The sequence below is a fragment of the Girardinichthys multiradiatus genome, chromosome 23, assembly GCF_021462225.1.
Source record: "Girardinichthys multiradiatus isolate DD_20200921_A chromosome 23, DD_fGirMul_XY1, whole genome shotgun sequence".
In the NCBI taxonomy this organism is placed as follows: Eukaryota; Metazoa; Chordata; class Actinopteri; order Cyprinodontiformes; family Goodeidae; genus Girardinichthys; species Girardinichthys multiradiatus.
The window spans coordinates 31572475-31600458 of NC_061815.1; the positions used below are offsets into that span (position 1 = coordinate 31572475).

A 27984-nucleotide genomic window follows, 5' to 3' on the forward strand; every position below is an offset into this window, starting at 1 on the left:
CATCAAAGAAATTAACTAAAGAGGTCCTAACTGATATGAGACTCTGCATAAAGCTAATTAACACACAATTAACATCTGACTTCATAATTTCACCAGTGCAAATGACTCAGACAGTTTTAGTGCCCCATTAAAGCTGCATTTATCAAAAGCAGCTGACAGCCCCATGATCATCCGCCTATGAGAGCTTTTATTAATGCAGATTTCTGCCTCTGCTTTCGACAGTGCGAAATGAACTTCTCTGTCAAGCCTGGCAGTCACTCTCTGTGTACTTCAGTGGACATAAACACACAGTTAACTCTAACATTAATCCAATAAATAACAAAAATTACACTGAAATATATTCCATAGACAATGAATGCTAGATAAAAGGATGATCAACACTACCTTAAATTCTTTCAACAAAGAAAACAAAGGACCATCCTTTTTGACAGAAAACATATAGCTCTTAATGCACTTTCTATTTATCTTTTAACTTCATGATATTTTCATATGAGGATAAGAAAAGAGTTTAAGGAAATACAACTGGTGCCATTACTTTCTACTGAACACAGATTGGAGTCCACCAGATCAGACCCTTTTCTTATATTGTGTTTTTGATTCTTGGATGGGATTTAAAGGTGTAGTCTTGGAAAGGAAGGCATATAGTTTGGGAAGCTCAGGGTCTTATCTTTGTTTTTGCCAATGGACTTTTTCTATTAGCGTCTCTAAACCAGGATGTTCTGCAATGGAGCAGTTTTCATAATAAGAAACAGTCAGTGTTGCCATGGTTTTACTGGTCTCAATGCATTCCAAAACTCACCAATGGTCATCAGATATTGATCATGACCAAAATAACAAGACCCTGGATACCAGAAGCTGCAATTAGCATTTTGTCTAGTGTGACTGGCCTCTGCCTTGGAGATAAGGTGAGAAGCTTCATCATCCTGGGGTAGTTTGAATTCAGGGAGTCAGCAGAAGTATTTTGGGTGTTTGATCAGGATGCTTTCTGAATTTCTAGCTTAAAGATTTAGAAGTGCTGGGAGTTGATTCTAAGAAACATCTAGAACTTGTTCAAGGAACTATATTTCTCTTCTGCCCTGAACATGCCTCTGGACACATGACAGACCTAAACGGATTGCATCTCTCCCTGGTGTTATTAAGGGGCATTCTATTTGGGGGACTTTATTTCTTAGAGGTTTTTATTACAACAATGTATTATCCAGAAACGAGTTTCAGCATTTCACCTTGAACGCAAAAGCTTGATGACAGCTGTGCGAGTTTAGTTTAGGCTGTTACTCACATGCATGTCTGACTTCCCTCCTTTTAAACTTGACTAAAACATCTTCCTGCTCCCCTTAGACTCAACAATACAAACTGAATCCTGATGCCCTAACCTCAAAACTGATTGATTATACTGGATTGTTTCTGCTCCCCCGTTCTGGTGTTACCATAGCACTGTAAGTTCCTGTGAGTTTGTAGCTACAACTGGAATGAGCAGAGGAATTAAATCAGTTGCTTAATGCATACTGTGACTAACGTTTCTATCTGGCCATTACAGAGGTAAGTTTGGTGCACAGATGTTTTTAGAAGCCCAGCAGGAGCAGCAAGTGAGGCAGTAAGTAATCCAGATGGATGGATGGATGCTAATGTGATGATCTTCATGAAGACTACTGGTTCTATTGGTGCTTGGGGGACATAGTGGAGTCAGTGGAGTCCAGTTTAGACTCAAAATCGCTCTTGCATGTCAAAGATAATTAAGAGCACATTTCATTATCTTATGTTACCCATACCTGTACATTTACAGCTACTCCTTGGTCGTCAAGCATTTTCCCTCAGAAATAACTTTAAACAGACCTATGTTGTCTTGCCAACATCTGAAAAAGCACCAGGACACCTCTGAAGAAGGGGTTGGGCTTAGTGTTAGGGGCAACAGGATAAAATATGGGTTCTGCTTTATGAGAGAAGCCTAAATAATCAGTTAGATTGTCACTTTTTAATCATCGCTGATTTTTGGATGCAGGTACAAAGACAGGCTTTTGTTCTGTCTGCCATGTTTTCATTCAAGTCTTCTTTCAGAATTAATTAACTCAGATCAAGCTGTGGCTGATCGTCTTCCGTCCTGATACTTATCCCACCAGCCTTATGTAAGAGGGAAAAAATCGCCCACCAGACCTTTCACCTCTTGGCATTCTTCTCTTCGCGCCGCTGTTCAAAGACTATTAGAGCGTTTATGCTGCTGGCAGAGAAGGAGCCACTGAACTCATTTCACAGGTTAATTAGAACAAAAAGATCAGCCTTTCAGCGGGCGAGAGGCTTTCGATTATTGAAAGGTTGTGGCTCGCTCTCGTCCCTGCAGGCCTCCGGTGAGAGGACTGGGTGTATTGGGCTCCATCACAAATAAATGCCACGTATCAATCACCTGACCACTCCTGGCTGCCATCATTAGTGTGTTGTGATTGAGAGGCAAGCTTTGTAATCATCCTCAGGCAAATGCAGAGTAGGGATATTAATATGCTGCATGTCCTCGGGAAATGAAACGAGAAGTTGGGTCAACCGTCAGAAATGAGAGCGATCAGACAGACTGAGGGGGCTAAAAAGTGGCGTTTCACCTAAAAGCTAAAACTAAACAATAAAACCACAGTAATAGTAGAATAAATATCCCTGGACATTCTTGTGGGATTATTAAAGAAAATCTCATTGCCAGTTTTTACAGTTGAGTGTTAATCAATGACCAACCAGTCTGACAGATTATGATGCAGTTTGTGGTTGAATAATTAAGGTAAACTAAGGTGCGTTTCAAATGCAGATAATTTGCCACACGTACAGGTCCTTCTCAAAATATTAGCATATTGTGATAAAGTTCATTATTTTCCATAATGTAATGATGAAAATTTAACATTCATATATTTTAGATTCATTGCACACTAACTGAAATATTTCAGGTCTTTTATTGTCTTAATACGGATGATTTTGGCATACAGCTCATGAAAACCCAAAATTCCTATCTCACAAAATTAGCATATCATTAAAAGGGTCTCTAAACGAGCTATGAACCTAATCATCTGAATCAACGAGTTAACTCTAAACACCTGCAAAAGATTCCTGAGGCCTTTAAAACTCCCAGCCTGGTTCATCACTCAAAACCCCAATCATAGGTAAGACTGCCGACCTGACTGCTGTCCAGAAGGCCACTATTGACACCCTCAAGCAAGAGGGTAAGACAGAGAAAGAAATTTCTGAACGAATAGGCTGTTCCCAGAGTGCTGTATCAAGGCACCTCAGTGGGAAGTCTGTGGGAAGGAAAAAGTGTGGCAGAAAACGCTGCACAACGAGAAGAGGTGACCGGACCCTGAGGAAGATTGTGGAGAAGGGCCGATTCCAGACCTTGGGGGACCTGCGGAAGCAGTGGACTGAGTCTGACATCCAGAGCCACCGTGCACAGGCGTGTGCAGGAAATGGGCTACAGGTGCCGCATTCCCCAGGTCAAGCCGTTTTTGAACCAGAAACAGTGGCAGAAGCGCCTGACCTGGGCTACAGAGAAGCAGCACTGGACTGTTGCTCAGTGGTCCAAAGTACTTTTTTCGGATGAAAGCAAATTCGGCATGTCATTCGGAAATCAAGGTGCCAGAGTCTGGAGGAAGACTGGGGAGAAGGAAATGCTAAAATGCCTTTATCACAATATGCTAATATTTTGAGAAGGACCTGTATTACATCCTGTGTGCAAGTTAATTCAGCTGTAAAGCACACAGCTTTTTCTATTTTACCCTGAATTTAAAAATGTTCTTACAAATCTAACATCATGTTTAGAACAGTTGTTTTCTGCAAGGCTGCACAGTGGCGCAGTTGGTAGAACTGTTGTTTTGCAGCAAGAAGGTCATGCGTTTGACTCCCAGCCGGGGGTCTTTCTGCACGGAGTTTGCATATTCTCCTCATTCATGCGTGGTTTCTCTCCAGGTACTACGGCATCCTCCCAGAGTCCAAAAATTCAATTGCCCTTAGGTGTGAATGGGTGTGTGCATGGTTGTTTGGACTGTGTGTCTCTGTGTTGCCCTGCGATGGACTTGCGACCTGTTCAGGGTGAACCCTGCCTCTCGCCTGTAGACCACTGGAGATAGGCACCAGCTCCACCGTGACCCTGTAATGAGCGGGTATAGAAGATGGATGGATGGATGATTTTTTTTTTACTTTTCAAGCTATGTGTGCAGTCAATATACATGTTTTTAGCAAACTTTGCGGTTTCAGTTTTTATGGTAGAAATTCACATTGATATAGATTACTATAAAGAGTTATCGGATGGAAGTAGTTTCATTACAAAAAGTTTAATTAGAAATGTACAGATTAGGTCTTTTTTAGTTGATACAGATTTCTGTTTTTTTTTAGATCTGACCTTTCAGTTCTGTCCAGTTATTTAGTCTTATTACAGTCAAATTTGTTTATGCCTTGAATATGATTATGCTTTTTTTAGAGGTAGAATTAATAAAAAATTAGGAAGTTAGTGGCTTTTACCCCATTTATGCATCACAGCATATGCTCCTACCTTTTTCTAATTTTTAACAACTCAAAAAAGAGCATCAAAGCATATGTTGTGGTTTGATTTTATAGACAGAAAGTAGTATGCACTGAATAATAAAAATAAATAATAAAAAAATCTGTATTTCAACTGACAATCACAGATCAGAGCCAATGGAAATTGAAATTGAAAGAGGGACAGGTGTGCTTAAAATCATTGTCCTGCTGTGTTGACAATTTTTACCGCCGAGGAGAAGAATATTGTCATCATCACTTCACATCACAATGGTCTCACATGCAAGAAGCATCTATTGCAGCTGTAAGATCAGTTTGCCGGATCATCAAGAACATCAAGGTGAACTTTAACTGTTGTGAAGAAGAGTCCAGCATGGTCCAGGATTGTCTCCTCCTGAGGGGGGCAATACATTGTTGCCACCAGTGCAGAGCTTGAACGAGGGGTTGTGGGTACATACACAGCAAGGTGAAGACATTCGACAGGCAGCAAGGAAACCCCTTCTGTCCAACAGAAACACCAATACAGGACTGAAACTCTCAGGAAGTGTAAAGATGGATGGTAAATGCAACATTGAGGACTTTGTTTTGCTGTTTCTCTTATCTAATCCATGTGTGAGGTTGTTTCTGGCTCAGAGATCATACTATTTAAATTTTGGACCTCTGGTCAAGGAACACCCCAGTTCTTAACCTTACAAGAAACTGTGGTCAGTTCTCAAAAAGCAGGGAGAGAAATTGGGGCCAGCGATCTGTGATCAACTCCAACTCACTATCTGTCAGGATTTTATATAGAAGTTGATATCCAGCATGACAAAGGACTACAGAAAGTATGCCGAAGGCAGATCAACACTGGACATATTTACTCTGCACAGAAATCTGAAGTTTGTACAAAGAAAATAACTAGACTGAACCTAAATAGCACTCTTCTGGTCATACCTATCAGTCAAACTGCTTTTACACTACCGGCCTTATTTACCCAGCTCCACTCATTTATGCACCAAAATACAGATCTGTAAGGAACTTGCTGGTTAAATGTCTTGCTCAAGGGCACATCAACATGTGGGAGGTAGAAGCTTCAGTCAAGCCCACAACTTTCTGGTTGCAAGGCAGCTACTCTTTCCTCTGAGCCACAACCACGTGTGATGCATGTTTTCTCACATCCCATTAAACAAAAGTTGGCCCTGAAGGCGGCTCGGCTTCGGGGACAGTTGACTCACTCGGCAACTTTCCATCGATCAGCTTCAGCCCAATAAAGGTCATGAATTCACCTTCGCTCAGTTCTACCTCCCCGTCCTCTTTGTGGAAAAGAAAAAAAAGAGTCTCCTGTAAGTACTGCAGACTCCTTAAAGTAAATTGAGTGAGAAGGAGAACTTCAGAATGTGACCTGGAATCACACCTTCTGACTCCACTGTGTTGTCACTGAGCGGAATCTGCATATACATTTTTCTCCAAAGTTATTTGCTACTTTGTTTCGCTTATTTGTTTTGGGTCTGTAAAACCTTTTGAATTAAAAAAAATCAAGGGTTCACAATATTTTTGCAAGGAACTTTAACTACACCATTGCATAATAAAAAAACTAATACGTACTGTTTATTTATAGTACAGGCCTGTTAGGCAAGCTAACATTTTCGCTATTTTAGGGTTAGGACTAATATGATTTGAACAAACTACGAAAAAACTCAAATGTATAACAGCAATTGGAAATGGTGCAGCTCAGATATGTTAGCGAAATCAATTATAAAGATAATGAGTAATAAGTAAATAACTACTTTTGGTGTTTTTTTTTGTTTTATTTTTTTTATTACCCTTATACTGGGACTAATATTTCATCTCTCTCTCTCTCTCTGACGTTTCTGCAATTATTTACAGGTCCTTCTCAAAATATTAGCATTTTGTGATAAAGTTAATTATTTTCCATAATGTCATGATGAAAATTTAACATTCATATATTTTAGATTCATTGCACACTAACTGAAATATTTCAGGTCTTTCATTGTCTTAATACGGATGATTTTGGCATACAGCTCATGAAAACTCAAAATTCCTATCTCACAAAATTAGCATATCATTAAAAGGGTCTCTAAACGAGCTATGAACCTAATCATCTGAATCAACGAGTTAACTCTAAACACCTGCAAAAGATTCCTGAGGCCTTTAAAACTCCCAGCCTGGTTCATCACTCAAAACCCCAATCATGGGTAAGACTGCCGACCTGACTGCTGTCCAGAAGGCCACTATTGACACCCTCAAGCAAGAGGGTAAGACACAGAAAGAAATTTCTGAACGAATAGGCTGTTCCCAGAGTGCTGTATCAAGGCACCTCAGTGGGAAGTCTGTGGGAAGGAAAAGGTGTGGCAGAAAACGCTGCACAACGAGAAGAGGTGACCGGACCCTGAGGAAGATTGTGGAGAAGGGCCGATTCCAGACCTTGGGGGACCTGCGGAAGCAGTGGACTGTGTCTGGAGTAGAAACATCCAGAGCCACCGTGCACTGGCGTGTGCAGGAAATGGGCTACAGGTGCCACATTCCCCAGGTCAAGCCACTTTTGAACCAGAAACAGCAGCAGAAGCGCCTGACCTGGGCTACAGAGAAGCAGCACTGGACTGTTGCTCAGTGGTCCAAAGTACTTTTTTCGGATGAAAGCAAATTCTGCATGTCATTCAGAAATCAAGGTGCCAGAGTCTGGAGGAAGACTGGGGAGAAGGAAATGCCAAAATGCCAGAAGTCCAGTGTCAAGTACCCACAGTCAGTGATGGTCTGGGGTGCTGTGTCAGCTGCTGGTGTTGGTCCACTGTGTTTTATCAAGGGTAGGGTCAATGCAGCTAGCTATCAGGAGATTTTGGAGCACTTCATGCTTCCATCTGCTGAAAAGCTTTATGGAGATGAAGATTTCATTTTTCAGCATGACCTGGCACCTGCTCACAGTGCCAAAACCACTTGTAAATGGTTTACTGACCATGGTATCACTGTGCTCAATTGGCCTGCCAACTCTCCTGACCTGAACCCCATAGAGAATCTGTGGGATATTGTGAAGAGAACGTTGAGAGACTCAAGACCCAACACTCTGGATGAGCTAAAGGCCGCTATCGAAGCATCCTGGGCCTCCATAAGACCTCAGCAGTGCCACAGGCTGATTGCCTCCATGCCACGCCGCATTGAAGCAGTCATTTCTGCAAAAGGATTCCCGACCAAGTATTTAGTGCATGACTGTACATGATTATTTGAAGGTTGACATTTTTTGTATTAAAAACACTTTTCTTTTATTGGTCGGATGAAATATGTTAATTTTGTGAGATAGGAATTTTGGGTTTTCATGAGCTGTATGCCAAAATCATCCGTATTAAGACAATAAAAGACCTGAAATATTTCAGTTAGTGTGCAATGAATCTAAAATATATGAATGTTAAATTTTCAACATGACATTATGGAAAATAATGAACTTTATCACAATATGCTAATATTTTGAGAAGGACCTGTATAATATAAAACATAACAGCAGACGCTTAAATTTATTTGAAATAGTAATCAACCCAACTCACATCCAACATACAGTCAGCTTCCTGATCCGATGAACAGCCTCATCAGGCTTTTTTTTCTGTGTGGTTCGGCGGCTCAAACGTAGCTTTCCCTGATTAACTAATCCTCCTGCAGAAGGCTATTTTATCCAGTTTCATCAAGAATCACATTTTTTCAGTTTTGATCCATCTCTTAACCAAAAGCAGGGCTTGAAATTTAGATCAATCAGTAAATCCAGAGCCTCGACTTTTAACTCAGTTCCTACAAACTGGAGTGGCAATCCATCCACCAACTGGCCAACAAGACACCCAAGATGCTTAAACTTTCTTGCTTAAGGCAAAAAAAAAAAACTTAATGATGACTTCAAAGTAGCATTCATTCTGCTTTTTCCATATTTTCCAGACTTTGAGGAGCGGTCTCTTTTTCCAGATCCTTCACATTTAGCTGCAAACTTGCACAGTACAGGCTAATGGTAATGGTTTGAAGACACCAACAAAACCACATCATCTGTGAAAAAGGAAAGTTGGCACTGAGGTTCTCCAACCAGACACTCTCTTCTTTATGGTTAAGCCTTGACATCCTTGCTTAGAACAATACTAACAGGAACAGAGAAAAAGGAAACAAGCCACACATATTTACAATTATCTGTAGGCACTGAAGAGTTATCTCTTTTGCTCTTTGGCTCAGCAACATGTGGACTCTTCCCAACTCTTCCCACGTCTCTACTCTTTGCAATCTCAGCACCCCCCACAGACTGTCCCTTAAGGTTCATAAAATGATGTGGTCTATACACTCAAACCCCCATAACCTGCTCAGCAATAAACAAGAATAATGATCTGTTCCACTGTTCCACCAACAGGACAAAAGCCAAACAGCTCCTCCTAAATCTGAGGCTTAACAATCAATCTGAGTATTCTTTCCAACACCTGAGAAAAAAAATCCATCTGAGAGATGTGATCTTCTGATAGTTGGATCACATTTTTCAGTGGCCCTTTTTAAATTGGCTTGGTTAGATTGTTTTCTGTCTGGGGTTTCCACTCGAACGTTGTCCCTTTCTCTCTCTGTTCTTCCTATCCAGCTAACAGTTATTCCTCTGTGCATTCTGGCTAATGCAGGTTGAAAGAGACAACTTATCTTCACTGTTGTAATCATTCAATTTACTGCTTTGTTGTTGTTTTGTTTTTATCCCAGCTAAATGACAAATCTAAGCTGATCAGGCAGAGTGATGCAAATGGCAGCCTGATGCAGACCATTATGGATGATATTTTGTTTATAAGGTGCTCTGGCCTGAGAAAACTTTTCTGCAAAGTCATTTCTATCTACTTGGGGTATGATACAGACTAGTGATAAGAACTTAAAAAGCCCCACTTCAATAAAAAACAAAAACAAAATCCAGACGTTTCATTTCAGTTAAAAGACAGGGAGAAAAGACACTTACTTTTAACCATTTTTTATCTAATGTGTGATGCATCAGACTGGAACACCAACACACAAATGAAGCGTTTGAGTAAATATATTGAGCCAAACATCTTTCTGTAATCTCCTGACAGCCATAGCAGACCCAGCTGCTTTCAACTCATCAATGTAGAAGAGCATTACATAGGTTTGGCATTGATGTGGAGCTACTGTACATCTCATGCAACAGTCTGGTAAAGAAGAGTTACCTTTTCCTTGTGGAGCTGACTTCAAAGCAAATCCACTCAGAAAACGGTGTGTTTTGGCTACTAGAGATGAAACAGTTATAGCTTTTATTGCATATCATAATAAGACTTCCGACTGTGTTCTGGTTTTAACATTAAAATGATCGTTAAAACACTATTCTGTGACATGCTTTTAAATCCTTTTTTGATTGTCTACAAAAGCTGTGCCTCAGTTTATTTGCCATAGAGACAAACAGAAGGTAATAAAAGTAAAATGTGGATATTTCAACCATGGAAAAGCTGGAGAGGGCCAAATACTTAAATTATGATGAGTTTCAGACATAACGAAGCAAAGAAGACATTTTGAAGATATTTCTATAGAGACGATACAAAGGAGTTTTTAGTTTTGAACTGCTAATTCAAAGTAAAGTCATTTTTAATAGGATGTTAACGGTTTTCACAATAGTCTGGTTTGTCTGTTTACATTGTTGATAACCTGGACTGTTTTATTCTTTTATTTGAACAATTGGACAATAATAATACAAGACTTAATGTCAGTTTGGGGAGTATCGATTTTGGTTAAGGCTGAAACCCAACTTCCTGCAAACCTTCCCAATAAAAGCCTCATGGAAAGCATAATGCCCTCTGAACTACAGTTGTCAAAATAATCAATATTTTAATTTATATAATGCAAAAAGCTAAGTTTGTAAAGATACAGATTTGAACCCATACAAAATTAGCTGCTCTTTTGCAGCAGCTCCCTGATTGCTAAGAATCAAAACACTGAGCTAATGCTTCACTCTTACCCTCTTTGATTGAAAAGTAAAAGCAGAAGCATTGTATTTTTAAATGAGGCATACAAACAGGAAAAGGTGAAATCAAACCCCCATGGAGCCACAAACAATTCGCTATTGGTAATTTAGGCAGAAAAAGAGGGCTCTGAGTGACACTGGATAAAAAGCAGTTTGGGAGCTGTAGTTCTTTGGTGGTGGATAAGAAAAGAAAGGAGCCAGAACACCCACCACTGGACTGTTGGGTGGATTGTAGTTGGACAGATATTTCATGACATTGTTTAATAAATGGCAGGTGTCAGATTTTGTTTTTGTGATAATGCTATTTTACAGCGTCACACAGGGTGAAACCTTTGATCAATTTGGACACAGTAATCATTGTACAAACCTTTCATACCACTACATCCCTTACTGCAGGTGTATGACATCTTTGTCCATGTCTCTCTAGTTGGTTTTTCTCTGACACATCAAGCAAGTTAAGACGAATTTACTTGCAAAGAGAGGATGGATGTCCAAGCAAACAGAAATACCTGTTCTATGCCTCGGGTCGACATGTTCTGCTTGACCAGCGAGACGTTTTCTGCAGGATATTAACAGCTCTGTGAACTTTCCATCAGTCACAGCAAGTTGACGTTTTCAGCCTCACAGGCGACGTTTGAAAGTTAGTAATAGGTCGCGCTCGGTCGTCACGGACTGCAGGGCTGAAGGCCTGGGAGCACTGGAGCCCTAAAACCCCCACACACCACGGTACACGTCTGCTGTGTGGTTATAAAACTGCTGGTATGCAAACCTCTCACTGATATTGCACCTGTGTGACAGTGAAACTCAGTTACTGGTGATTAAGGTGTGGAAGGCAGGTGTAACAGTGTGGCTGCATGCTCTGCTGCAAAATGGAAATGTGATATTGGGAAAAAAGTCACCAATAATAGGACTGGGGACATTTCTAATTTCGTTTGGTGCTAGGTTTGTTTCTGATCCTCAGATGTAATTTAGACCACGTGAAGAAAAAAGATCCATCTATATAAGCACAAATTTCCCATTACAATTACCTTATTTAGGACAACAACAACTATGAAAACCAAAAGAGCAATATCTTTCTATATATACATATATATATATATATATATATATATATATATATATATAAGAAAAAATGTTGCCACTTGGATTTAACTAACCATTGAAAATCTCTGGGATGTACTGGAGAAGGCTTTGTACAGCGGTCAGACTCTACCGTCATCAATGCAAGATTTTTCCAACAAAATATTAGAGTGTGTGACCTTTTTTATTTGGTGGCGACTTTTGTTTTGGCCAGCCGGTGTGTTTTATATATATATATATATATATATATCCTTTGTCATCTGCGAGTAGATTATCCTGTAAATATCTGAAGCGTCCTCTGTGTTTCGGTGACATTTTGCAGTTATGTTTCTGAGTGTTTGAAGTGGCTGTGATGTAAATGCTGCTGTTTGTTTTTCTTTAAGGCAAGAGCAGCATAGTCTCAGGGTGGTGAACTAGAAAATGACATTTTAAAATCATCTGCAGCCTCCTCAGAGTGTTGTGCCCTTTCCTCACTTTGGTAAACATTAACGGCATCATCATCTTCCTTTTTGAGAAGATAACACATCGTGCAACCTAAATGATACTGCAATACAAAAGGTGGTACATTTCCACTTTTTGTTGCTGTGACCATGGATAACGAATTCTGAAATAAGCAATAGTCTTATTTTTAAATCAACCAATCAGTGCATCCATTTAATCATTGTCTTCAACATTTCGTAGCTGGGTTTTATATATATATATATATATATATTTGCGGTACTAGAGGCCTTTATTTTAAATTTTTCGGTAGAGGGCAAAGAGAGGGGGAGACATTTGGCAAAGATCACCGGGTCCGGGACTCGAACCCGGGACAGAAATTGTTTCTGGACATCTATATTACTATGTACTTCACAATAAACTGATCTGGTATTTGCATTTCATATTTCATATTGCTCTTTGTCCACAGTGACATCCAGGTGACCTGGATTTGCTGATACTCAAAATGGGCTATATGACGTCAGCTACGTCACATGAAAATCTCGAGTATGAGGAAGATTTGTTATGTCTTTTAACTGGATGAAGACCCTGTCCAACCTGTTAGGGGGATGCTTCCACTTCACTCAACTCAGGATTCCCCACCTGAACATCAGCTCCAGCCACAACCTTGTTACAGAATGTTTTCAACCTATCAGGCTGTAGGACGAGTTTTGTGGTGCTCACTGCTTTCTTAAAGTGCCCAGCAAAACATCTAAGATCTGGTTGATAATTTATACTGTTGCAGGATCTTAGTCCTGTGTCTAGAGGCTCTTAGGTAGATTTAGCCAGGGCTATTGCTTGGCAAAAACAACGTTGGGGCACAGTTTTCCAACTCTAATTTGCATTTTGCTTTTTAACTATTTTTGTACAGCATTATATTTTTTGGAAAATCATATTCCCATTTAGATGTCTGCTGTAAAATACAATGTTTTTTTTAACACAAATGGTTCCAACAATAGTTTAGAACCCCCTTATCCAGAGATGTGGTTCCTCCTCTTTGAACAATTTTTAGATAAAGCAATGCAGCTCTCCAATTGCAGCAATATAAGACAGCTCTGTCTCCTCCAACAGCCTCTTTACAATTCTCTGAATTGGTATAAATGTTTAATCACAGAGACAATTAAGCTCATAGACTGACAAACAATCATGAGATGCATGTGTATTTGTGATGTTGCAGTGCATAAAATGCATTGGTTCTTGGCACAGAAACTACAGGGTTTGGGAACCAAATGCTGCCTGCTTGGAATAGAGAGATCCCTAATCTGCTTGTGTTAGGACACAAATATATGAAGTTATGATGGTTTCTAATAATATACCTGGTTCTAACGGACCTACCTAATCAAACGTTTGACACTTTCAACGTGTCAACACAGTAGTGTTTTATTGGGTGAAAAGTCATGCTTGATTTGTTCGTGCTGTGAGTAGTCATTTGTTTGAGTTTCTGGTCAGAACCTTGACTTGGATTGCTGTATGGCAGTATGGTAATGCTTAGAGGTCTATAGAGCTTGTGTTGCAAGCTAAAAAAAAGAAAAATCCAACTGAAGAATGTCCTATATTTCTCTGAAATGTCTGAGTATGCGGTATGTATTCCTCCAGTTTTGAAAGCTGCAGCTGCAACACAAAGGATGTCCAGAATTTCCATGGCACCTTAATCAAATCCTTTACTTTTACATATGCTTTAAAAACACTGTATAATGACAGAGAAACAAGACTTTGAAGTATACCTAAATAACAGACAAAAACATTGAAAGGCATGAATGTTCAATCTTAAAACATGTTTATACACCAATCATCCCAACTGAAACCATAGATTAAATTTCTTTATCTGTTCTGTCCTCATGTTGCCTCGTAACGTTCGATCTAAGGCAGAATTTAGCTGCCACTGTAATATCTCAAACAAGACTCTAATCTCAAGAGACCGTCCTGCCACTGTAAAAGGTTAAACTGAAATGGAAATAAATGATAGCTGACAGGTGTTGTGGCTGTTGTGTCCTCTGCATGTCTAACATGTGATAAGTTTAATTTGACCCATGCTGTGTCCCTCTGAGAGACAAACAACTTCTGACTCAGGCCAGCTGTACATGCTAGAGGTTCGCCACTCAGAAAATTCAAAACATTAAAAGGAAGAAAGACAGGTTTTTAAAATCGGAGGTGGGGGGTTAAAAACACAGATGAGCACAAAATGAAGCAACGGCAGTGAGCCGTCTCCTTCTTGGACATCATCTTTATCTCACCCTGGTGAGCATGGCCTGCAGCTTTTCCGTCACATGTGGTTGTTTTTGGGTCCTCGCTCAGCACTGATTGGCCCCATTAGTCGAACATATGTGCGGATTGTGCTGTCGATCCCAATCGGTTGATTTGGAGCTGAGCCTCGTCTCCTCAGGAAACTGCCCCCTCCTCATTGTCCTCCTATTCTTCGTCTCGAAAACAGCTATGAAGTCACTAGGTCCATTTTAAACAATTTAGTACTTCAGTCTAGTCACTAGGTATTTTCTATTATTTCCTTCTTGTTTTTCTGATATATACATGTGTTTTCCTTTGCTGCATACTTATTTCATCATGCCCCTACAGTCCTTTGCAAAGGTATTCCTTACCCCCCCCAAATTTCACTGTATTATATTTGGATTTTATGTGCTTGATCAGCACAAAGTAGTGCATAGTTATGAAGTCGAAGAAGAAACAAATTTACATTTTATGTTTCTGAACAGTGTGGTGTGCATTTAGTCTTAAACCTCTAAATACAGTGCAGTGTACCTTAACCTAATACCTTCAGAAGTCAGTTATAGTTATGTACAAATCCAGTGGCTCTGTGGGGGCCTCAGAGGTTTGTTAGATAACATTAGTGGACAAACTGCATCATGAAGACCAAGGAACACAGCAGACAGGCCAAAGATAGTTGGAATACTGTCGTTTGGAGCCGGGTTAGGATTTAAAACAAGAACTTTCAATGTCTCATGGAGCACTATTCAGTTAATTATCTGGAAATGAAAAGAGTATAACTTAAACCTCAAACCTATTCTGACAAGCTGGGTAAGGAATGTCTTAATCAGAGAAGCAGCCACAAATGTGCATGGTAACTCTAAAGAAACTACAGCTCAGTTTGGAGAATATATTGACAGAGCAACAATTGATTGTGCAGTCCACACCAGACGCCTCAAATGAAGTGTGCCAGTAGCCATGCAGGGCTCAATGCAAACATATGGAAGATGTTGCTCTGGTCAGTTAGGCCAACATGACACAGGCTATCATGACACATAGTGGTGACAGTATCAATCTTTGGAGATATTTTTTTTTACAGCAGGCACAGAGAAACTGATCAGAGTTGCTGGGGAAATGGATGAAGCAAAATAGAGGAAAATCCTGGAAAAAACAAAAAACCTTTATAGCAGGCTGCATTAGACTTGACACTGGGGCGACTGGAATGGCTTAGATCAAAGCTTATGTATGTGTTAGAATGGCCTAGTCAAAGTCCATGCCTAGACTTGCAGGACTCAGGAAGGCTGCAAATACACACCACACTTCTTAGAATTAAAATGTTTCATTTTCCTTCCATTTCATCAACAAGCTTTACTTTGTGTCAACCTATCACATAAAAATGACTAAAAATGTAAAAAATGTTTAATGGATAGGAATTGCTTTCTCAAAGCGATTTACTATAACCACATGAGGTATTTTACTATTGAGAGCAGACTGGTTAGCTCAATGGGCCGCTATCGTTGACACTGCACCTGCAGGCTAAGGAGAGGCACCTTCAGCAGATACTTTACACCTTGGATTGTTGTGTGTTATGTGTGTGCATGAGCAGAAAGAACAGAAGATTCATCTGCACCTACATATGACCTGGATAAAAACTCCACGGCTGAATCTGCATTATTTGCCACATGATTGACTGATCAGATAATGACCTAAAAAGTTAAGAAGGAAAATTCATGAAGCTATTTTGTGAATTCAGTGTATAAATAAAGCACACACAAAGCTGCAAAAGCTCGAACAAATTATATAGCTTTATGAATTGCCCTTAAGGGATTTTCCTTATACTGCAATGTTCTGTTTCTCAAATACATTTCCTCAGTTTTTCCAACTCCTCTCATATCTTTTATAGCATTCTTTTACTTTTTTTTTTATCATATCTCTCTCTCTTTAGCTGATCTCAAACTTGTTTATATCCTTTTCAAGTTTTTCTTCCTCTAAAAAACTTTTAGTTGCTTGCTTCTTTATTCCCTTTCAACCCAGCCACCTTCAGCTTTCCAGATGTCGTTACTGTGTTACTTAATATAAACACAGCACTTTTTAATCACTTTCTATTTGTCTAGACTCTTTATATATTTTAATCCTGTTTTTGTTTAATTTTCTTGGGTAAATATGCAGAGTTTTATTTATATTTTATTTATTTTTGCTGGCAGATGCCAGTTTCTTTGTTAAAGTGGAATGTTTCTGCCTTAAGATAGAGGTTTCAGTTTATTCTGTGAATGTCTGACTTCTTGAGTGTTTCTATGTGTGCAATTAGAGAGTTAAAAAGGTAGAAAGGAAAGCTTGTCAGTAGCTTCCTGACAAAGTTGCCTATGGCAGCACAGCGCCTCATCATCTTCACATCGGGATAAAATGAACCCGTGAGATCGATGTCCCCGAGTCCCTCTGTAGACTTAATTTAACAGAGTTAAAATCAATTTCTCTTCTCTCTCCTGGGTCAAATTAACTGTCTCCTTGTATGAAGAAGCACCAACAATTTGACAGCTTCTCCAAGTCCCAACTGTGTCCATCTGTCTGTTGACTGGGAAACAACTTCTCCTTCAACGTCCAATCTCCGATTCAGTCTTGGATTGCAAAGCGCCCGCATGTTGAGCTTGGATGTGCCAAGAAAGTGACTTAGTGCTGATGCCACTCGTGTTTCTCTCCATATTTCAGTATGTGTGGTTCACAATAATTGGTCTTATTTGTAGAGAGATACACAGTGAAGATGACAGTGGTGGAAATTGAGCATTTCACATTGGAATGAATGCAACACTGATGTAAGATTCAAGTGCTGATTTCAGCCGGAGTTGACAGGCGGGTCATAGATTTTTCCCCAACCAAGCTGAGCTGTTTGCAGAACAGTAATGTGTCAATTTATGTAAAAATATTTTGAGCAGCTTGGTAAACAAGCTGTGCGTCCATTGCCTCGCCCTCATCTGACAAATATGATGAAACCTTTCAAAGCCAAATGTTGGCTCTGGCCTTGAAGGCTCCTACAATAACAGCTTGAAAAGACCTCTGCGATTAGAATTAAATGTTTACTGGGTTCACATTCTTCTTTAGGCACACTAGGAAACCTTTTTTGATAAACTATTTCAGCATCAGGGACTTTGTGTGAAAAGGTCGTTGTAGGAATTTTAGCCCCCACTACTATAAAAACGTTAATTCAGCTCATTCAGGTTTACAGGCATTTGTGTTACTTAGCTGTGTTAATGCCCAAAATCATTATTTTATTAAGGTTGAGGTCTAGACTTGGACTGGATCATTGCATCGTTTTGATTATCAGATTTTTCAGGAATTCTTTGGTGGTTTGGAATAATCAACCCTGTTGGCGACTCAATTTGGACCAAGCATCAGCTGTCAGACAGATGGGCTCACATTTAATTCTTGAATACTTTGATAAACAGAGAAATTCATGGTTAATTCTAGCTGTAAAACAAGCCCCAATCATCTGCCCTTCACCACCTTGCTTGACAGTACATATGAGGTGTAGTGCTTGTATCTTTTGTTTGGTTTTCTCCAAACATGATACTGTGATTTGTGGCCACAGATCTTTTCTTTGGTATCTGTCTAAAGGACTTTAGGGTCTAACTTCTGGTAAACACTGTGTGATTTTGGGCCATCGCATAAAAAAAGCCATGGAGAACTCGTGGCTCTAAATCTGCGGTCTTACGTCGCCCTGTGAGGCAGGTTCAAGGACAGCCGTTGTTGCTCTCTTGTGACCGAAGATTTCCTGAGATAAATGACCTAAAGAATGACTATGTCATAGTGTGACAGCAGCTATGACCGATGCCTACCAATCTTGCAATAGAGTTGTAGCATAAAATCGATGTACGAAAATCAGTTCCCCTTAAATAAAGCGTTCCCCTTGTCACACGGCAGCTGTGTTACACCATGGGGGGCTGCTATGTGAGGTAGAGGCTACCTGTGAGATTAGGGTGAGTGGAAATTAGACTGGTGAGGAAAATCCGCTTGTGTGAGGCAAGCAGTTTATTAGATCCACGTTACATAGCGAGTCATGTAATAGTCTTATAAGATTGCTAAAATCACACGGTGTAAGGCCATTAAACTGTTGCTAGTGTTTGCTTAGCACCAGTTATTTGGGTTTTTACCTCCTCTGGCTCTGGAACCACATCCATCAAGCTATTTGTTTTGATATCACCAGTCACAGAGTTTGTAGATCAATACAGAGCATCACTGTCCACTGAAGCCATAAATGCCATACCTGTGTCATATATTGTGGAGTTGTAAGAGGACCAAAACGCAGACATGAAGATGTCAGTCTTATAATGAATGATTTATTAAATGAACCAACTTTCAGGGCTGGAGACATGGAGCAACTGGAAACACGAGGACTGAGAAACAAACTGGCAGGACAACCGGAGGGATCAAGCAAAGACAGAGATATTTAAGCTTGAGAGGCGATTACTGAACAAGGAGCGTGGTTAATTGGCAACAGGGTGCGGTTGCAGGGAAAGGCAAGTAACTGAAGTTAAACTGAGGAAATAGGAGAAAATGTCTGACAGACTACATAAAGAACCAGGGAAGCAAAGACACAGAAGATTCATACCAAAAGGTGACAAATCAACTCTGAAACAAGAGCTACTGGAAAACATTAAGTAAGTAAAACACAAACAGATTTCAAAATAAAACAGGAACTATGATCTACAGAGGAAAAGAATAACTAAGTGCACCTCTGAGCAGAAAATACTTACATTAAAAATACTGAAGAACAGAACAGAAAGGAAACGTAAACGAAGGAATGGACTGATTAAAGCAAAAAGCAAGAAATTCACAAATTAATCAAAACTCAAAACCTAAGTCCCAAAATATCCTGACAATCTTACTCAATTGTTAAACACTATCGTTCTCTTTATAAAATAAGGTGATGTTAATAAACCCTTGATTTAACTGTGAATTTTGCACTGCTGGTACTTAGAGATCAGCTAGTCAGGATTGTGAAGTGTTCACAAGCATCGTTTGTTTATTAAAACAGCGTTGATGAATTAAGCTGATGGAATTAGCACATCTGATGCAGGGAAGACAAACAATGTCATATGTGTAGCTAAACTGTTTCTCTTCAAAAAAATTAAGAATAACAGATGAGAAGATTTACTTAATTGGATGTTTATAGTGATGTAATGATAGCACGCAATTGCTTCTTTGGTTTTGAAAAACCAAAACAGTTATTTAAAAAGAAGAACTGTTAAGAACTAGCTTAAGAACAGCTTAACACAACAACAAAATGTATTTAAAGGCTAAAAAAGTGTATTTTGCATCATACGTCCCCTTTAAATCAAAGGAAACTGCAACGGTGCACTTAGTTTTGCGCACGCAGCCTTTCCTGAGTGTGATTATGAATATATTATTTAATATTAATACTTTAATATTTTATTAAATATTAATTTGGTCTGTTAAGGATTGTCCTGTGAATACCAGCCCAATAAGGCGGTGGTATTAGGACAAAATTGATAGGGAAGAGCCAAGCTCTGACATTATTGAACAGCATAAACTCTGCACACACATGGAATGAATTCACACAATTTCTTAAAATACAAGAATTTATTAACAAAAATAAGTCAACTCAAAGACAAACATATTTCAATCAACAAACTCTTTACTATACTAAAACAACCCAACTGAACTACCAAGCAGAATTAAAGACTAAGGAAGACTAATGGGCTATGAACAATATAAACAAGTGAATCAAAGATGGTTGAAAACCATGATTGAAAGAGTGATGCAACATTGCCATGCAATATTTATGTTTGAGAACCAAGGTGTCAGAGTCTGGTTGTCACTTTGCCTGCTGCTAACCTCTCCTCAACACTGAGGGGCCACTGGAGCTGGAGGACCGAGGATGTGACAGGTTCACATCATTCAGCTGGAGGACTATATGAGGGTGGCTCGCCAGCGCTTCTACGCCTGAGTGTTTTGCCCTCTGTGGTAGTAACTACCTGGCCAATTCTCCAGCTTGTAATCTTGAAAAAACTCTCGTATTTCGAAAACCTTGACTAACCTCCTGTTTCCCTTGTCCCAAGTTGACCAAGCCACGCTCCTTGCTGGAGACACCACAGAAGAATAATCAGAAGAAGAATATGGACTCTGGATCGTTTCCCAGCTGGCAGCCGGTCCCAGCGATTCCTCCCACCTGACCAAGCGAACACTGTCCACCCTCCAACGGCCTCGCCTGGACCACCTGAAGCTCCAGCAGACCCGGTGCTGCCATGCTGCTTCCAGACTCTCAACCTCTTGCCCGGGTTGATTGACCCCCACTCGAACCGTAAGCTGATCGCCGTATTAGATGATCAATTATTTCGCTCCATTTGTTCACCTCAGCCATTTCCTTTTCAGCCTGCCGGCCGACCAGGTTTCCACGCTCCACATTACCTTCCTTGTGCTAAGTGAATACATTTCTGAAAACGCTTCTGTTTGTGAGTGTTCTCTGCATGTGGGTCAAGTTAGCCTTAAAAACAATGACACAAGGATTATCTTGAAGAATCTGGAAATTACCTTAAGTTAGTCTTGGAACCAATTTAGGCAATCATTGTTATACCTTCAAACAACCATTCATAATGCAAGATTAGATTAAAAGTCATTTTAATAAAATAACATTTTAAAGAATGATTTGCTGAATAAAACCAACCTTCTGGATGACTAATCCTAAACAGTGTTTAATTAGCTGCCTTTAGTCAAATAAATATTATTTTGAATAAGAACCAAACCTTTTGGATAAATGGGTCTTAATTGTGTTTAATAGGTTGTCACATATAGTAGAATATTTGAAGAAATATTATTAAGGAAATGTTAAAATAATAAAGGAAATATTTTGAATGAGAACCAACAACCTTTCTGGGTAAATGATTTTTCAGCTCACTCATACAGTGGGCGAGCACATGTTCTTAGCCTTTACGGTTGGAGCCAACAAAAGAAGCCTGTAGCTTCAAACACATACCTTTAAAGTGCCACTAATGAAAGGGTTGAAATGCATAAGAGTGGACGGCGTGTTATGGCCGATCTTCTATGTTTAAAAACCACCCTTTAAACAAAGTCTGTTAAAATACAACTCAGAACACATCATTAGTTGATTTTCTCAACACACACAAAAACAAACGTCATTAAATGATCATTATTTAGATGACTTACTTCTAAACTAATCTCCTCTGCCCAAACGCTACTTCTTACGTGAACCGTGCTGAGTAGAAGTTGTCCTGGGTGTTGCGGAAAACATCCACATGTGGGTAAACAAAGAGTTAACTTGCAGCTAACCTCCGTAGCTGTGGAGTAGGGCGGCTCGTTCTGTCGGCCCGGCTGAACTGCACGTTACTGCTGTGGCCACGGTGATGCGGTCCCGTTGTCCTTCCTTTAGGCCGGGAAAACCGCTCCACTCTGCGTTGTCTCTGCTGGGAACTCTCTGGATCACAGTTTTCTTCTGTAGAGCTCAGAAAGAGAAGTCAAGCTACGCATGTAGCTTAATTACCCTATTCGTGAATAAATATTGAATATACAAATAGCAATTCATTCCTACTTAATTTTGTGCATATGAACGCGTGATCGTAAGACACTCTTGGATCCACTTTGAAGAGTTTTGTCTGCTTGGCAGCAAAGAGATATTATCGCGCTGTGTTTCTCCGTCCAGTTCAGCTGGGGACCTGTGTGGAAGAGGTCTGTTTGTTGGAACGCATGGTTTTTATTCAAACTGTGATGTCACGGAAAGTCTCCTCTCCTTCTGTTCCTGGGCTTAGTTAGAAAAGTTCTTACTGGCCTTTAATGTTGTAAGCCATGGTTGGGGTCCTAACATATGTGTGTGAAATCTGTACACATTTGTTGAATTCATATAATTTTTATAACTGGTAAAGATCACATAATTTTTAATATGTTGTGATAAAGATCAAATCATCTTTATTTTATGCTCTTAATGGTAAAAAAAAAAAAAAAAAAGAATTAAAATGGGGGCACTTTCTATTTAATAAAACTGTATGTTGAATCAATACCCATACCCAGGAATACGGATAGATTGTTATTTTAGAAAAATTGAAATACTGGTCCAAAAGCAATCCAAGTTAAGGACAGAAGTGGTGTGAAACAGCAGAGCTCCCAGCATCCTCTGAGCTCTGTGTGATGGTGCAGCGATGCGAGATAACGCAACGTGTCACAGGATGCCGTTTAATAATGGCCCACATGATGAATTGCTTTAATCAGAGAAGCAGGCTTTTCCTGTAAGTTATGATTCAGGAAGCTTGTGAAGAGAATTGTTACGCTAAGGCTCATTGAGCTTCTTAATGTGGATCTTTAAATGTCCACAATTAGATTAGGGCTGTGACACGGCAACTGGCCCGGCTAGTGGAAGATCAGCCTCTCTGGTGGCTTCTTCGGAAGAAAGAAAAGAAGAAGAATTGATAGAGGCAGTGGAGAGCAAAATAGAGGAGTGGTGTGTATGTGCAGGAGTCATTGAATGGATCAATGGATGTTATTATTTGGTGCTTACCGTTGGACCAGGTCACCCAGTGATGGATGTGAGGTGGCAGGTAATGGTCCTCTGCTACTTCTGCTTGAGCAAACAAAGATGATGAACTCAGATGTTTTGACTTGTCAACAACCCATCGTGACTTCATCTGGTTCAGCAGCCAGCCATGGAGCTTATACACCAAATTGTCCAAAATGAGTGCTTTCAGTCAGCATAAGTTATTATAACCACAGTGAGTGTGAGACAGACTGAAATTCAAATGTGTTCTTTCTGCAGTTTCATTTTAAAATCTCCATGTGTGCAATGCTTTTGCTTTGAAAAAAAAAAAACATTTTTACAGTTCTTGTGTTTTTATTATTTTTAAATTGCCCAGTGAGCATGTTGAAGCTGAAAGGACATCTTATTTCTCAAAAGAAGTCGTAAACATTTGCATGTAGGTGAGACTGAAAAGTACTTCTCAAGCTTCTGTAGCGGCTATGTGAATGGCTGGATTCTGAGCACCGGATAAACCAAAGATTCATCTGGTGCTTCCACCTCAGCTATATATTTAATATTAACATACAGTAATACAGAAAAGAAAGCCCACCCTCCTGAATAATTCAATATCATCATGTGTAACCACATGTACAAAAGAAGATGTTTAGGTAGTTGATTTGGGGGATACAGGTGTGTCTCAACACAATAATAATCCATTATTTTGCAGAAAGACACATTGTTCACAAATGGAAACGTTTTAACGACAGCTACCAATCTTCCCAGGCGTGGACTTTCTAAAAAATTCACCTATAAGGTTCAGATCGTGCAATGTTAAAAAAATGGCTAAAACATCTCTGATCTTTTTCTTTTGGGAAGAAAAGTCTTCTGGCTTCCAGCTCTTGTCCTGAGTCTTCTGAGTATTTTGGTGAATAAAAAAGATTGTCAAAAGTAGAACACTATGATTACTTCTGGGAATCCTGCAGCTTCTTCAGTTCTGCAGTTCTTGACCAGTTCCTGTCTTGTGTTTTGATAAATTTTGCAAAACATTGAAGCCTTGGTATATCTAGAGCATCTCATGTTCCTCCTTGTAGATGGGACCACTATATCTGTCTACTTTGTCCCTACATACATAATTTGGACAGTTTTCCATATTTCTGTAAATAGTCTTGCTATTTTTGCACAAATGTATAGAGCACAGCTTGACATACAGTATGTGCGTTTGACCTTAATGTAAAGTCTACCAAATTTTCTAATTTTGTATTATTGCTATCTTTATGTGTATCCGCTTTCTTCCATTTCCCTGTAATTCTGCTGCTGATTCATCTGGGTGTTCCTACTGAGGGACAGTAAAGGATATTTCTAGGCTATTCTTCTATTCACATGTTCAGGTTGGCTAACCATTATCTGATGAACAGATTGCTAATCTGATGCAAAAACAACTTGCTTCACATGATTAAGCTACTTGATTGGCTCTCTACCCACTGTTCTCGGGCTAATCTGAAGGCCAAATGAAATTTGGAGGTCTGTAGCGTTTACCTTTGCAGAAAGTTGGTGACCTCTGTGCTCTTGGCTCCTCAGCATCCGCTGACCGTGCTCTGTGATTTACGTTGCCTACCACTTTGTGAGTGAGTTGCAGAAATTAACAAATGCTTTCACTTTGTTATATTACCACTAATAGTTGATTGTGGAATAAATTAATATTGAATTAAATTAGTAGCGAGGGATTTTCACAACTGGACTTATTGCACAAGTGGCATCAGATCATGGTACCACAATGGAATCCACTGAGCTTCTGAGAGTGACCCATTCTTTCAAAATTGTTTGTAGCAGCAGTCTGCATGTCTAGGTGCTTGATTTTATGCACTCATGGCCATGGACATGATTGAAAGTGATGACAAAATTCTATGATTTTCTGTACCTTTCTCCCAACTGATATGTTTGATTTATGAGATCCGTTTGAGGCTTGGCTTTTGTAACAGATGCAGAAAATACTATTAGGAGAGCTGAACTTCGATCTCAGATTAATCCGATTCATTGTCATTGATGGCAGGTGTGATTACTAGAAGAAAAAAGCAGAAACTGAATCAAAAGGTGCTCCGATAAATAGTTAACTAAATGGTGTGCACACTTATCAAATCAGGTTGATGTAGCTTTTTATTTTTTACATTTCCACGCTTACAGATTCATTTTTTTTGTTGAATTGTACAGAATATATAATTTTCTTGTGTTTGTACATCTCATAAAACAAGGCATTTAAACAGCTGTGGTAATCTGCTTCGCATCTAAATATTTGGAAATTCACTTTGTAGCCAGAGTGTAACTCTGTAGTCTGTTTAGTCTTTAGGAGGTTGCAAGGATCTTCTTGTTTCCAATTCCATAACTTGTGGTGGGAATCCTGTTGAATGATTTCCTTCTTAACCATTTATTTGTTTATCTGTTATTAGCAGGACATTTACTGTCTTAAGCATCAGAAATGGCACTCAATATCATTTCTGTGTGCTTTAAGGAACTGACCTGAGATCAGCTCTAACAAAGCAGCAGTTGTTTGTCCATTTGTAGTTTTCGGGAGTAGCTTTTTATGTCACAGCTTTGCATCATACAGGATCTTGAACAGCTCATGTGCTCTATTTCCTTCCTGATGGAATTGAATGAATGCACCTCTGCTTTCAGAAACTTCATAGAGAGAAAGGGCTAAAAAAGGACAAGACCCCACAGACTGATTGCTTTTATCCTGTATGATGGTGGCTCATTGTGTCGAGATAAAAGCCAGGGAATCTTGCGAAACAACTCGGCTTGGTCTGCAGCATCTCTCTCCGCACTGCCTCCCTGCAGACGGAAGAAGTGACACGCAGCAGGGATGGAGAGGCCATTTTGTCTTTTTGGAAAGGCACTTTAGCAGCTGCCGCTTTGAGTGCTTTTATCATTATATGCCACTACAGTCTGGCCATTTGTTCTGACCTTGGGAAATGGTTTTAAAGGTCTTGAGGAGTGTGCATCTGAGTTGGAGAGACATCGCCCGGATGTTAGATGTTCCATGAAAATATGCAGTGAACAGCCTCTGTGGGCCAGGTGGAGGCGGATAAGGCTTGGGGTGTGAGGGAAGCTATTTGTGGGATGGGGGCAAAATCCAATTTGTTTGTTCACACTTCAGTAGAGCCAGATCAGAACAATTGATACATTAGGACTGGTTTTAGAGAGCAAATATGGCAGCCACAGAGGGGGAGAACGGAGAGGAGGACGACTGTAGATTGCAGAGAAGTGCTCGAGAGTAAATTTACCTCATGGGCCATTGCACAGGGTGCAGTCAGAAACTATGATAAAAAAGGAATTGCTTTTTTCTCCAAGTTATCAATATAATTCAGTCCCTGTTGCTTGCGGTCTCATTTTGGCAGCAGGGAATCTTTTGTTACAGCAAATTTTGTGTGGAAATTATGAAATAGCATTGCAGGGAGAGTGATGCCTTTCTCAATTTGAACCGCCCCGGCATGCTGTAACATCCAGATCATCCAAAACCTGAAGATGTCATCTACTCCCTCATTGACAAAGGAAATAGATGTGAAAATTACATTGTTCCTAAATGAAAATGCTGTTGTTTTGTAGCAGGAGAGAGAGAGTAACAGCTGTTCTTATCAGAAAAGTCTGGTTCATTCTGGCTTTGCACAGAGAAAAAGGGACAGCTGTTACTTCCCATTCAGCACCAGGATCTTCGGCCTGATAATGTCTAATTAATTAAATCAGCTGCTTTGGTGGGCTCATGGCTGGTTGAGGTTCGGTGCCTCGAAGCAAGCTTTTGGGTAACCATGATCCCTGCTTGCTCTGATTTTGTTTTCATTTTTAAATGATTACATTAGGATTATCCATGAAGCAATAGCAGCAGCATCAGAGGGTTAAAGTCTTGAACTGGATTTATGTTTCATGCAATGAGTTACATCTTCATAAACATATCCAGGTTTTATTGCTTCTGAGATATGTGTTGAAAGCACTTTTCATTAGGTGCATCTACTAAAACACTACCATTATCATGCATTTATTTCTATTCTAAATGTTACCCCTTCACCTTTCACAGTGTTTTCTAATACAATCAGGGTTTCATGGTGACAAATAGAAAAGGCTTGATTAGGGTGGTGATGGGAAATGTAGAGGACACAGTCCAAAAGGAGCTTTTTCTGGAAATTGTTCATTGAAGTCACCCTCATGCCTTTTCTGCATTATGAAAATAAGTAAATGTGGCTCCTAATAACATATTTTTGGGTTACTGTATTTAAAAGTCAAGTTTATTTATAAAAGATAAAAGATTTGGTACAAGTCAGTTTTTTTCATTATGACATCTCTATGGTTTAAGTTTGGTTTGGGTAAATAACTAATAAGAATGTGTTTTATTGGATGTGATCTGATCGTAAGTGTCATATTGGATTTTATGGCTTTGAACCACATTCAGATTACACTCAGGTAAACAGAAGTAGTTTAACGATCTCTTTATTTCTTAATTTTTCTCTTAACTTTTCTCTGAACACAGATACAACTGGAACTGGGTAGGGAATGGAAGGTCGCCAGCTGCACGGGAAGAGAGAGAGGCAAGTATGGTTTCTTTCTGGGGGTGTAATGACAAATCAGTGAAACGGATAATGTTGCTTACAGGTTTGAAGGGGTGGAAGCCGCCAGAGGAAGGAATGACATGGAGCCAAGGAAGTAGGTGTTCCCGGGAGTCCAGGTTCCGGAGTCCGAGCTGGATAGGAATACACAGGTCCAAGATCCCTCCTACGGGCCTTAACAGGACGTGGTAGTCAGAGCACAGAGAGACTTGATCCTTGGACTCACGGTGGAGCGTGTACAGGTTCGTTCCTGGTGTGGAGTGATCCAGAGAGTGGAGGCAGCCAGCTAACACTTGGTCCAAAGAGCTAGTTAGTGTGGCAGAGAATCTTGGGTGAGAGCAGAGATCTTTCCCAGCACTTGGAGTCAGGGTCTCAGGAGGCCTAGGAAGGATCATACAAGAAGTAAGTTTCAAGAATCCTCTACCACAACATAATTCTCAAGGCCAGTCAAGTTACCACTGAAGGTTAACACTCAGACAGTGAAGTGCAGGCTGCATCTCCCTATAAAGCTCCAGAGATGATTGGTGATGAGCGACACCTGTACCCACCTCCCGGTGGTTCTGGCTCCACCTAGTGACTGAATAAGGTTATTAGCAGGCAAAAGGAGAGTAGCACTCCCAGGTTCCAACAGTGAGATACAATCCCTAAACTGGTTTGTTTAGGTTTGTGACTCAAAATTGTTTTATTTTCAA

General features: G+C 39.8%; 1 long non-coding RNA gene across 3 annotated transcripts in view; it reads left to right on the plus strand.

Annotated features, from left to right (window-relative positions):
* Nucleotides 1-788: 788 nt before the first annotated feature.
* The window catches only part of LOC124859953, a 42845-nt gene continuing 15649 nt past the window's right edge, over nucleotides 789-27984 (plus strand). Inside the window, exons 1-6 of one of the 3 annotated variants that reach the window (XR_007036233.1) lie at nucleotides 789-905; nucleotides 18579-18876; nucleotides 20092-20206; nucleotides 20299-20540; nucleotides 20612-20661; nucleotides 27217-27694. This is a non-coding gene — a long non-coding RNA (uncharacterized LOC124859953). Of the gene's footprint in view, nucleotides 906-18578; nucleotides 18877-20091; nucleotides 20541-20611; nucleotides 20662-27216; nucleotides 27695-27984 lie in introns of all 3 variants that reach the window. The other 2 variants (XR_007036232.1, XR_007036231.1) reach the window with 2 other exon arrangements.